Raw genomic sequence first — 13,210 nt, 5'->3', positions numbered from 1 at the left:
CTTCCTGGAACAGCAGCGAATGGACTTACACCCATCCTTCCACTTTGGTATTTTTCTGAATTTTGCAATGCAGCTTTCACCACCAAGAAATGTGTTAAAAATAAAGAGTGTGTATTGTATTAACAATAACAATGCACAATATACAATGTACAAAAAAATCACTATGTGAGGACAAATTGCTTGCAAAAATATGTATATTAGACAACACAGCATACAAAAATGGGGAAAATGCATACTAAAAGGCTGACAAATATTTGAGAGGGGGTTTCCCCCCTTTCCTTTTCTCATACTGCAAACTGATGTGGAAATGGGCAAGCTGAGTTTAAGGTTGGAGAATGATAAACCCAAACGGACAGATCTGCCCATCCCTCGGTCAGAATGGGACAGCTTCAGTTGGCACCAGATTGGCGGTGCCCAGCCAGTGGAGATAACTGGGGGGCAAAGGGGTCTTTGTTCTCAACTTTACTGCATTAATCTTTTCCCACGGTGGGCAAGGAAAGGGGGGTTGTCATGGGCTGGCGTTGGGCTCTGTTTGTTTTTTTGTTTTGATGTAAAGGTCTTTCAGACGTCTGGGTTATTGCTATTGCACCATCTGCCATCGTGAAGCCAGCGCCTGGGGAGGCGGACGCAGCTGATGGAGGCGGGCACCATCCCTGCAAGTGCATGGGATCGGGTCAGCCACAGTTGGGAAGAGGCATCTTGATGACCCACATAAACCCTATGAACCTGCTTTCTCTTTGAACATGGAGGGCAGTGGTTCCTCTGGCCCAGAACAGGGCCTGAGGCCAAGAGGGGTCTCCCCTCCCCAGTCCCAGGACAGGCTCATGTGTCCATTGCAGTTTCTCATTTTTTCCAGTCCTAGGAATACAGGGAGTGGCCTTATATTGGGTCACATCTGTATTACCCAGTCTGGCTCTCCAAGGTTTCAAGCAGTGGCTGTTCTGACCTGGAGATACCAAGGATTGAACATGAGACCTTCTGCACGCAAAGCAGTTCCCTCTGAAAAACCGCTTTTCTACATCAGTTTGCGATTTTTGTTATGGTCCTCTGGCAAATGGTAGCTTACATTTCTCCTGATCTATGCATTTCTGTACACAGTTTTGCCAATCATACACATTTTTGCAAGAAACCCCCACTAACATTAAGTTGTTTTAAACTGTTATTAATATTGTGTTTTAATATTTATGTTGTGTTTTCATTGTTGTAGCCCGCCTGTTACCCCTGAAGGGCAGATAATAAATTGTAATAATAATAATAATAATAATAATAATGATGATAATAATAAATGTTCGTAAGCTATTTTCACAAATATATGCATATCTATGCACATTTCCCCCTAATGCACATAGTTTTGCTCACATTTTCTTGGCTGGAGAACTGCATTTGCAAGATTCAGAAACATCACAGCTCTATTCAGACCTGTTTCCTAAAAAGCACCCGTCAGTTCCCAAAGGTCTGTTGGAATAAAACAGTCTTCACCTGCTGGTGGAAGAACAAGAAGGAGGGGGAAGCTTAGAAAAGACATGTGTTTGCAGGGGGAAATGTGTGAAAAATGGGTACAAATTAAGTGCAACAGTTTGATAAATTCTTTTTTAATCCAGAAAAAGAGAGGATGAGATGAGGGAGCGCATGTGAACATGACACAAAGTGGAAACAGGCTGTTCCGTTCACCTGTAGCACACTCTAAGGACTTATCCACATGTAACTTTTGTTTGCGCTTTCCAGGCACAACCCACACTTTAAAGCTCTGTGCCTGAGCGCGCGCGCACACACACACACACACCCTGGAGCTTTCCCTGCAAAAACTCACTCTTTACCACTGAATTGGAGCAAACAGTAATTCATGGAAAACTCGAATTGCCATTTCAACTTATGGACCAGGTTTTCGCAGAGAAAGCTCCAGGGTGTGAAAAAAAGAGTTCTCAGACACAGAGCTTTAAAGCGCAAATCTGTGCTTGGAAAGTGTAAGGCAGAAGTTAAGTGTGAATAAGTTCAGAGTGAATAAAAAAACTTTTTTCTCTCCCTTCTTCACATCACCAGAAATTGGAGCTGTCCATTGAAATTGAGTGGTGATCTATTCAGGACAGGTGAAAAGATGTGCCTCCTTCACTGAACACATCATTGACTTGTGGGACTCAGTGTCACAAGATATCAAAGAACTGTAGAACTGTAGAGTCGAAAGGAACCCCGAGGTCATCTAGTCCAACCCACTAGAATGCACAAATCACAGCTAAAGAATCCCTGACAGATGGCCATCCAAACGCTGTTAAAAAACCTCAAACAAAGAAGAGTCTATCACATTCCAAGAGAGTCCACTCCACCGTCAAACAGCTCCTACCGACAGAAAATTGTCCCTAATGCTTGGTTGGAACCTCCTTTCTTGTCATTTGAACCCATTGGTTCAGGTCCTGCCCCTGGAGCAGCAGAAAACAAGCTTGCTCCATCTCCCATGTGACAGCCCTTCAGGTATGTGAAGATGGCTATGGTGATGTCCCCAAGCTCAGACGAAGCAAAGGTTTATCAGGTGGTGCCAAAGTGCTTAGCTGTATCTAGAATGAACCATGGTTGACGTCACTTTAATAGCTATGATCAAAAATAGAGAAAGTTCCCATGGATCGGTCTTTCTCAACACAGTACCCTCCAGATCATGGGTAGGCAAACTAAGGCCTGGGGGCCAAATCCGGCCCAATCGCCTTCTAAATCCGGCCCGCAAATGGTCCGGGAATCAGCGTGTTTTTACATGAGTAGAATGTGTCCCTTTATTTAAAATGCATCTCTGGGTTATTTGTGGGGCATAGAAATTCGTTCATTATTTTTAAAAAAATATAGTCCGGCCCCCCACAAGGTCTGAGGGACAGGGGACCGGCCCTCTGCTGAAAAAGTGTGCTGACCCCTGCTCCAGATGTTTCAGACAGCCACTCCCACTGGCCAGCAGGGCTATTTGGGATGATGACTCCCATCACACAACTATGGTGGTTGGGACTGTTGGGAGGTGTAACCCAAAATATCTGGAAGGTAGCAGGTTAGGATAGGCAATGGTTTTGAATTCTGCCAATTTTCAAAAGCAGCTTGTAGGGGAAGAGGCCACTGTGTGAATGACAGTCTGATTCTCAGCAATTTGATAAAGCAGTCCTGTTTTGGATCAGGTGGCCAAAGATCTCAGCCACAGCCAGAAGGAATTATTCTTTTTTAATCCAGAAATCTTGTCTTAGGAGCATAGGAAGTTACATACATTGAGTCAGACCCCCGGTCCATCTAGCTCAGAATTGCCAACACTGACTGACAGTGACTTTCCAGGGTTTCAGGCAAAAATCTCTCCCAGCCCTATTGGGAGATGCTGGGAATCAAACCCAGGACATTTTGCATCCAAAGCAGAATTCCACCACTTTGCTACAGTCCTTACTTTGAAGGAGATCACATATACATATACCTAAACTATGCAGAATTCCAAAAGTACAGCTCTCTTGCTCATTTGCTCTTCTTAAAAGTCTGGCAGAAATTCAATGAAAGAAAGAGGCATTAGAACAGAATTTGCATTGTGATAATGCCCATTAAAAAAAATTAATACACTATCTGCCATCCCACATTCGCTGTTCAATCTGGTTCGTTTTCTCAGGAAACTCACCAAAGGTTCCTGGGGTGTGTAGATATTAGGGGAGGGGGTCCAAAGGAGTGGGGGGGGCTCTCTCTCTCTCTCTCTCTCTTTAATTAATCAAGGTACTTGACTCGGGTGCATGCTTTTCCACATGAGCAGGCATGAGAAATCAGGGGAAGGGGGTGTTGAAGCTTTTTTATTTTTTGTCTCATTCCATTACAGCTTCAAATGGTTAATTAAGACAATAGAGCAACTGAGACCGGCTCCATGAATGGACGTCTAGACTCTATAGTCCGGCCTGCACGTTCCCCATCAGAATGTTAAGGTGGCTTGTCGGCCTCCACCAACACCCCCCCCCAATAGCTCACCACCAACCACTCCGCCCCACCATCCACTTCCCTAAGCCCCCTGCCCGCTCCCCTTTGTTTTTGTCCTCAAACAATCATGCCTTTGAGAATCCTGGCCAGATTGGCAGTTCGTCTGGTGTGAGGCCGGGTGTCTACCTCAAAGCGAGCCTTCCCAGAGCCTAATATGATGAGGAGGACCATTAAAGACTGTAAAAGGGGGGGGGGACTTTACATTGTCTGGTCCTTTGCTGTTGTTGTTGTTGATGGCTGAGGTGGAAACAATCTTGGCGTGAATCCCCTGATTAGCATGAATCCCCTGCTTAACTCCTGTGAAGGAACCATGGCATCAGCAAAGGGGCCTTAGAAATGGAAAGCTGAGTTTTTGAAGTGAAATTTTGAGGAAACATGCCACAGATTTCTGACTAGTGAGCCAGTGGTGGAGCAGTGGTTAGAGTCAGACTAGGACGTGGGAGCCCAGGGTTCAAATCCCCACTCAGTTACAAAGCTCACTGGGTGACGTTGGACCAGCCACATTTTTCAGCCTCACCTACCTCACAGGGTGGTTGTGAGGATTAAAAGGACGAGAAGAGACATGTGAGCCACCTTGAGCTCCTTGGAGAAAAGAGAGAGGATAAAATGTAATAAGAATGTGATAACAACAAAGGAGTAGAAATTACATACACGTGTCCACTAGTTAGCATGTTTATCATATAAGCACTTCCTTTGGAAGATACAGAGGGACTGAATCTTAACCACAGTGTGTTTTTGTGATCTCAGAAGCCTGTTCCATAGTATCTCAGAGCAGGGCTTTTAGAGTGGCTGCCCTTCTTCTGTGGAATGGCAGTCCTGTGGAGATACGACAGGCATCCACTACCTGCACTTCCCGCAATCACATTTTTGTTCTGTCAGGCTTTCCCAGTTGGTTAAAGGGGTCTTTACCATGAGTGTCTGCCTTGTGAGGGTCTTAGTCTTGCTTTAAATGCTTTTGTTGTTTTTGTGTTTTTAATTATCTTATAAGTAAATGGCCTTCAGTCAGTGGTTTAGAAGGTGATCAATACTGTACATCAATAATAATAACTTAGCATTTCTATTAAACCATCAGTGTAGATGATGCAGTACTGGAAACAGAACATACAATGGCTGGTGGCCATTGATAGCCATAGCCTTTATAAATTTGTGCCATCCTCTTTTAAAGCTGTCCTAGTTGATGTTGATCACTGTCTCTTGATGGAAACTAATCCTGTGGTTTAACTATGATCTGTCCTGAATCTTCCAACATTGTGCTTCATGGTGTGTTCACAATTTCTACAATTCTATGAAGAGGGGGACTTTTCTCTATCCATTTTCTCTACTGCTCCTGGATCCAACCCTGCTTCCGGATGGTTAGGTGGCAGTGGTGGCAAAGAATGTATTCTCCCAGCTTGATCTTATGTGCCAGTCCAGCAGTGCCCCTTCCTGGAGAAGTCTCAGTCAATCACATCCAGGTTAGACTACTGCAATGCTCTTCATGTGGTGCTGCCCTTGAAGAAAGGCCAGCTCTGGTCAGTTCAAATTAGGATGCCAGAGATCAGGCTTGAGCCAGCTGATCAGATCATATAATGCTGATCTCATAACAGAGTCATTGGTTGCCAGTAGAGATGTACAATTTCCATGTCAGTTTCTAAATTTTTTAAACATAAAATTAATTTATCATGAGTGTGCACAGATGAGCACTGGTAACATAGAAGAGGGTGTAAGACACATATTAGTCAAACATTGCATATACACAGATCTCTACAATATTTCAGAAAAGAAAAATGGGGCATGGAAGATTTGCTGAGTATCGCAAACAGAATCAGAAACAGGATTCAGAATTCCAAAATCCAGAAAGAAATTCAGATCACAATTGTAGAAACTTCTAACTCTGCCTGTTGAGATGCTCACTGTTTTTTTTTGGGGGGGGGGAGTTTTTCAGATTTTATTTATTGTCCTATTGATACTGCTGTAATGCTTCATGCTTCTTGTACAGTTTTCAATGTAACAGATTTCTTTTGTTCCTTCTTCTCTTGCCTCCCTCCTTCCTCCCCCCCCCCCCCACTGCCTTTCTTATTGCAAATGTCTTAGGGCAGGGACCTGTCCTCACTGGGCATGAAAATGCCATGCATGTTGATGGCACTTCAGAGCAGGGGCAAGGAAAGTTTTCCAGTCAAAGGCCACACTCCCTCATGGACAATCTCTCAAGTGCCGCATGGGAGACATGGGCAGGGCAAGGGATGTGACACTTATCGACAGCCAACCATGTTTACCACACTAGAACCAGAAGGTTTGACACATAGACACACACACACACACACACACACACACACACACACACACACGTAGACCATGGGTGATGGGGGATATGGCTGGGCAGAAGGGCATCACCTGATAAGGGAGTGTACCCTAGAGCTAGGGCCATATAGAGAGGCCTAGGAGCCGCATTTGGCCTCTGTTATATGCGGGGGTGACAATAGTGATGGTGATCCATTGTGTGATGGCCTCCAGATGCATCACATTGTAGATTAGATGGATAAGGGATACAGAAACGGGTCATTTTGTTGGTTCCTTTGGCTGGAGTGGGATCTGCCAACCTTGGCAGCTGTTGGAGCGGCTTAACCCTTCATCAAGCTAAGGCAAGGTCTACTAAATGGGTAGTTAAGAAGGGTGAAAAGTCAAGATCCAGACAGTTGTTGAGCTTTTTTCTTTTTATTTTTTGCCAAAGCTGTTGAGCAAGATCTCAAAAAAAGAGAGACGTTTGTGAGCTATTTTTTAGGAAATTCTCCATACGTATGGGTTGCCATACATCCAAATTTTCCCGCACATTGAAGCGATTTCCTCCCGGGCACTGTTTCCAACAGCCAAATCCCAGCAATGTCTGGGAAATTCCGGACATACGGCAATTCTAGGTTAAGCGGCTCCTATTCTATGATCATGGCAGAGTAGGCTATCAATGGCTACTAGCCATAATGACTACCGTATTTTTCGCCCCATAAGACGCACTTTTTCCTCTCCAAAAATGAAGAGGAAATCGGGGGTGCGTCTTATGGGGCGAATGCCTGCAAGCCTTGCGCCCTCGGCAGGAGGTCCCACCGGGTGCGCGAGGCTTGGGGCGGCAGCGGACTGCTTGCGCGCACCTAGAAGCTAGCAGTCCGCTGCCGCCCCAAGCCTGGCGCACCCGGCAGGAGGTCCCACCGGGTGCGCCAGGCTTGGGGCGGCAGCGGACTTCTAGCTTCTAGGTGCGCGCAAGCAGTCCGCTGCCGCCCCAAGCCTGGCGCACCCGGCAGGAGGTCCCACCGGGTGCGCCAGGCTTGGGGCGGCAGCGGACTTCTAGCTTCTAGGTGCGCGCAAGCAGTCCGCTGCCGCCCCAAGCCTGGCGCACCCGGCAGGAGGTCCCACCGGGTGCGCCAGGCTTGGGGCGGCAGCGGACTGCTAGCTTCTAGGTGCGCGCAAGCAGTCCGCTGCCGCCCCAAGCCTCGCGCACCCGGTGGGACCTCCTGCCGGGTGCGCCAGGCTTGGGGCGGCAGCGGACTGCTTGCGCGCACCTAGAAGCTTGGGGCGCACTGAGCTCAGCACGCCCCAAGCTCCTGGTATAGCGCAGCGATCCGCTAGCCCTGGGAGAGCCCCGCGGCTCTCCCAGGGCTAGCGGACTGCTTGCCGGCACGCAGAAGCTTGGGGCGCGCTGACCTCAGCTTGCCCCAAGCTTCTGGATTAGCGCAGGAGTCCGCTAGCCCTGGGAGAGGCGCCCGGCTCTCCCACGCTAGCGGAGACCTTGCCTGCACGCAGAAGCTTGGGGCGCGCTGAGCTCCGCACGCCCCAAGCTCCTGGTGTAGCACAGCGCACCTGGGGGGGAAATAAATTTTTTTTCCTTTATTTCCCCCCCAAAAATCTAGGTGCGTCTTATGGGCCGGTGCGTCTTATGGGGCGAAAAATACGGTATTCTCTGCCTCCACAGTCGGAGGCAATAATGCCTCTGGAAGCCGCAGGAGGGGAGAATGCTCTTGTGCTCGAATTCTGCTTCTGGATTTCACATAATGGGCATCTGGTTGGCCAATGTGAGATCAGGAAGCTGGACTCAATGTGCCCCTTTTGGCCTGATCCAGCAGGTTCTCCTTACGTTCTTAACCTTTGCCACACGGCCGCCAGGTAAAGCATTCCAGAGATCTCCTGGACACTGATAGACGTGGTTTTCCATCCTTTATTGCTCACTGATTAGGATTTCATGAGGAAGGACACCTGCCAATCCGTTGTTGCATTCTAGGATCCTACTTGCCTATTGTTCTAGGATCCAAGCTTAGTACATAACACCGCACCAGGACACTGCTGCAAAAGAGGCACCTCCAATTTATCCCCAAATCACAGCACCTCCGTCTTATCGTGATGAACTTTAAGCTTGCTTGCCTTGCTCCTTCCCAAAACTGCCCCCAGATCCTGTAGCCCCTCTGGGGTTTAGAGGTATACAGTGGTACCTTGGGTTAAGTACTTAATTCGTTCTGGACGTCCGTCCTTAACCTGAAACTGTTCTTAACCTGAAGCACCACTTTAGCTAATGGGGCCTCCTGCTGCTGCCGCACTGCCTGAGCACGATTTCTGTTCTCATCCTGAAGCAAAGTTCTTAACCTGAAGCACTATTTCTGGGTTAGCAGAGTCTGTAACCTGAAGCGTATGTAACCCGAGGTACAGTACTTGACATCTGTGGAGGTGACCACTGCAGATTACTAGAAATGTGGCTTTGGCCTAAATATTAGCTCCACTAACATTTACCACTGGTTCTATTCCTCTGCGAGATTTTGGCTATCAAAGCTGTCAAGCCGCCATGACCTCCCACCCCCCCCCCCCGTAACTCCAGTTGACTTCCTTCTGCAATGATGTGCCCATTTCACTTTTTGCAAGTTCTTTAGAGCTCTCATGAGCCTCGCCATGGGAGCGAAAGAGCCAAAGGAATGCTACTCCACACGTTGGAACTTGGGCCTAAATTATTCCAACTGCATACTTGCAAATGAGCTCGCCTATAGATGGTAGAGACAAAAGGTCATTAACTTCCCATGCACAGGCCCTGGCCTAGCTGCTAATTTGTCACCATGCTAATCTGACCCCCACTCCTCCTCCAAATTTCCACCCCGCCTCCTTGCATTTTTCTATTTCAATAATAGGGAGGATACACCCCCCCTCAACCTTAGTACTTTTTAAAGAGGTATTTTATAGATCAAAATGTGGCGAAGAAATAAAGATTCTGCAGTATGTTTAAAGTCAGGAAGAATTATATGAGAGGAAAGAAGTGAAATAATGTGATATCTAGAAAGAAACTAGGCAGCTTTGTTTGCATGCGTCCCTCACCCAAATTAGTTTGATAGGCTTTTTATATACTGTATAACAACAAATATATAACATCACATACACATTACAGCATCACAGACAATTGTTCCCAGGGAAGAAGACACTTCAAGTCATCTTGTTCAGGATAGCAAAGACACTTTGGAGGGTTTATCTTTTAAGACTAGTTTTGTTTGGATGTTGAATAAATGACTACCTTATTGCATACCATTTTTTCGGTCTTTTCGTTTCCTTTATTGCTTTTAAGTTATGAGTTATTTTCTCAGTTTTAGCCAAACACCAGGCATTTTAAGTCCAGGGATAGTCCTTGTAAGGTCTCCCAGGTTTGAGCTCTGGATAGCCGAGTGATCACTAAAAGAATAGTCAGTAAGTCCTTATTCTTTATAACAGCATTTAGGTCTTCGAAGAGAGACAATAAATGGAACAGAGGCGACTAGATGGGCCATTGGCCTGATCCAGCAGGCTCTTCTTAATTTCTTATGTCCGGTTAAAGGTAAAGTAAACGGACCCCTGACCATTAGGTCCAGTCGTGGCCGACTCTGGGGTTGCGACGCTCATCTCGCTTTATTGGCCAAGGGAGCCGGCGTACAGTGACTAAGCCACTTCTGGCGAACCAGAGCAGTGCACAGAAATGCCGTTTACCTTCCCGCCAGAGTGGTACCTATTTATCTACTTGCACTTTGACGTGCTTTCAAACTGTTAGGTTGGCAGGAGCAGGGACCAAGCAATGGGAGCTCACCCCGTTGCGGGGCTTTGAACCGCCGACCTTCTGATCGGCAAGTCCTAGACTCTGTGGTTTAACCCACAGCGCCACCCGCGTCCCACTATGTCCGGTTATATACCACCAATTACCAGTCACTGGGGGCCATCTGTGAGAGAAGGCTGTTTCCCTCAGGTCCTGCCTGTGGGCTTCCCAGGGGAATCTCGCGGACCTTGTGGGGAAAAGGATACTGGATGAGACAGCTCCTTGGTCTGATCCAGCAGCAGGCTCTTCTAGTGTTCTTACCTCACAAAGGAACCAGCCATTTCTGAACAGATCACAATAAATTTAGCATCCCCTCCTGATGCGATACCTTTTCCTTGATTATCCCTTTAATTATAGGGAAATTAAAAGTGGTTCCTCTCTTCTAATTGCTTTCCGTTACCGAGACACACACCCCTCTTGCCAGCCCAGCCCAGCTCCCTTTCATATGTCCTTTTTTGATATCTCTCCTGCCTTCTGTCACCTTCTGTCATGTTTGTTGCTATGGCAACCCCAGTCAGTGTGGCTCAGATAAAGGGTTGGTATCAGAGTCGGTCTCTGTGCCAAGTCTGTGGAGGCTGGGCAGAAATCGGTGTTCCCCACCCCCCAGTCCTGGTTAAAGGGTCCGTGTGGGCATGGAGGCCGAAAGCAAATGAAATGGGGCTTGCTGGCATCTGCAGTTTTTAAGATCCTGAGAGTGGAGAGAATTCAGAGCATTTAGCATTTTCAGTAAATCTTAGTTTCTGCATCTTGTAAATCTTACCTATTGCATTTTGCGCTGTTTTATCCTGTAAGCTTTAGCGTCTGCTTCAGACCAAAAATGGTTTCAGTCAAATAAATGGCTTGTTTCACTTCAGCAAAAGGATCATTTCTCAAATTAATTCTGGCAACTTCAATTGGTTGGTAGAAAGATGGTATGAATGTATTTTCTCCTTAATTCATTCCCCCCCCCCAAGCTTCTGAATGATCGATTTTGCTCAATTATTACATCCAAGTTACTTAATGAGACTTAAGATTTTGCATCGCTTTGCATACTTGTTTCAAATCATTCTTCAAAAAGTGAAATTTGAGGTGTTTCAGAAAGTTGAGTTCAGAGGGCTGCAAAAACTTTATAGGTTTTGTGTGTGTGTGTGTGTGTGTGTGTGTGTTGTATGTGTGTGTGTGTGTGTGTGTGTGTGTGTGTGTGAGAGAGAGAGAGAGAGAGAGAGAGAGAGAGAGAGAGAGAAGCAGAACCTGATATTCAATTCTAAATTATACCAATGTCTAAAGAGTTTGGATCTGAGTTGAATTCACAATTCAACAAATATTTCACAAAGTTGTTCTGATCAGTTTAATTATTTATTTAAATCTCTTTTTTTTATCCCACCTTTCCTCAAATGTGGGATCTTGCACAGAAATATTAATACAACAAAATCAACATATTAGATCAATCATATTGAGTTGTATCCAGCTGAATTATACTCAGGGTCAGCTCACTGAAATAAATGAACCCGAGTCGGTTGCATCCTTTCTTTTCAACAGGTTTACTCCGAATAACGTTGGAAAGAACCCATTGTTTGCCATCTCAAGTATGTTCAGTACATTAAATTATATGTATTAATGTCAAACCAGGAGGGAAATCATTGGGAGAGTTGGCAGATCTCTGCCTGTCCGGACTGAAGTGAGGCATAGAGTTAGGCCTGGGGCCTGTTGGGTTTCCAAACCCTGTCAGCCATCTTGCCTGATCTTCTCTTTAGGGCTGGCTTGTCTTAATTTGGCTTGACATATGTGAATTCTGAAATACAGACATGTGTGACTGAGGGGCAGGGGGTGAAAATATTCGCTTGCTTTCAAGCTTTTAAATAAATAAATAAATAAAATCTGAAACCTAACTTCAGAGAGGATGGAAGAGGAAGAATGAACAATGAGCTGGGAAGGGGTGGGGGAAAGCTTTTGACACAGAAGAGGCATGAAACTGGATTAAACGGATTTGGCTGTGTCCCGGATGGAGAGCTGGGGACGTGGGGTTGGAGGCAAGTGGGTCGCCATCCCCAGAGGACAAGTGTTTCTCTTCTTCCCAGTTCTTGAGATCCCAATGGGGGGGGGGAGGCAGAATCTCCTTAGCTTTGGCTCACAACAATGAGAGGTGAAACGTATTACCGCAGGTGTTAAATAAATTAGCCCCATAATGGGTGGGATGGGGGGGGAGGTAGGAAGGTGGGTGGGCAGCCTTGCCCCTCCCAGATTGAAAGTTTATTCACTGGCTAATCAAAATGACATGATGGAGGCTCACAGACTATAGCCAATTACTCTCCAAGATGGAAGAGGTCAGGAGGTTCTCCACGTTCACAAGGCCTGAAACTTTTTGTGATGTAAATTGGCTGAGAGCAAGCGCACTACTGCAAAAGCCCAGACTGCTAGGAAACCCGAGGAGGCCCTCTGCTTGCTTCTGAGATATACCACCAGCTGCTAGCCTTAAGGTCTAGAAACTTGTTTACCCAAAGAGGAATGGAATAAGTCAGGATACAGAGTTTTTGCACTAAGTACCAGGCACTGAACTTTCGGGAAACCAAATTATGGAACATGCACTCACCCTGGCTAAAGAACAAATGCAAAATCCTGCGCATGGAATATGGCAGCAATGAAGGGAAGATGGGCACAGTTAGAGGTTCACGGCTTTGATATCAAACTTTATTAGCAGTTTGGGGAACAGAAAGTTGGTCCTGGAGCTTCGGAGCCATTTCCAAATCCTGCCTTCATGATTTCACTTTCAAACTCAGCAGGAGGGCTGACATTTGAGGGTATTTTCCCTCCTCATTTATGTTTTTGTTTTTTTTTAAAGAAAGCTGGGATTAGGTGGCTTGCAGAGAGGACGTTTGCTCCAGGAATGGAATGGTTGGTGCATCTTAAAAAGCCTTTGTCCTGGGAATTCGAAATATGGGGTGGGGGGAGAGGTAGGGGGTGACTGAAGGAGGCTGTCGAAAGAGACCAGAAATATGAATGGCACCTTTCTCCCGTTCTCACATTCCCTCATTCCTTCCTTTCGTAAAGAGGTCTTAGACTCCTGGTCACATTGGCCTCACATGATGCTCTTGCAAGGGGGAGATTATCCCAGGAAGGAGGAATCTACTGAATGGTTGTTAAATCAAGAGGTCGTTTGGGAGTCAGTAAACTGCTCTTTTGTTTCCTCTAGGCCCA

The 13,210-nt window shown here is 46.3% G+C and overlaps 1 long non-coding RNA gene across 1 annotated transcript; it reads right to left on the bottom strand.

Annotated features, from left to right (window-relative positions):
- Positions 1 to 3,428: 3,428 nt before the first annotated feature.
- Positions 3,429 to 11,151, bottom strand: LOC310694073. Its single transcript, XR_014519521.1, has 3 exons — positions 10,298 to 11,151; positions 4,494 to 4,554; positions 3,429 to 3,489 (listed from the first exon to the last, which is right to left on the bottom strand). It is a non-coding gene; the product is annotated as an uncharacterized lncRNA (long non-coding RNA).
- Between the last annotated feature and the right edge of the window lie 2,059 nt (positions 11,152 to 13,210).

Source organism: Podarcis liolepis (assembly GCF_965112155.1).
Source record: "Podarcis liolepis genome assembly, chromosome: 15".
Lineage (NCBI taxonomy): Eukaryota > Metazoa > Chordata > Lepidosauria > Squamata > Lacertidae > Podarcis > Podarcis liolepis.
Note: the sequence above shows the minus strand (reverse complement) of the source record. Positions and strands in the feature narration are given on the sequence as shown.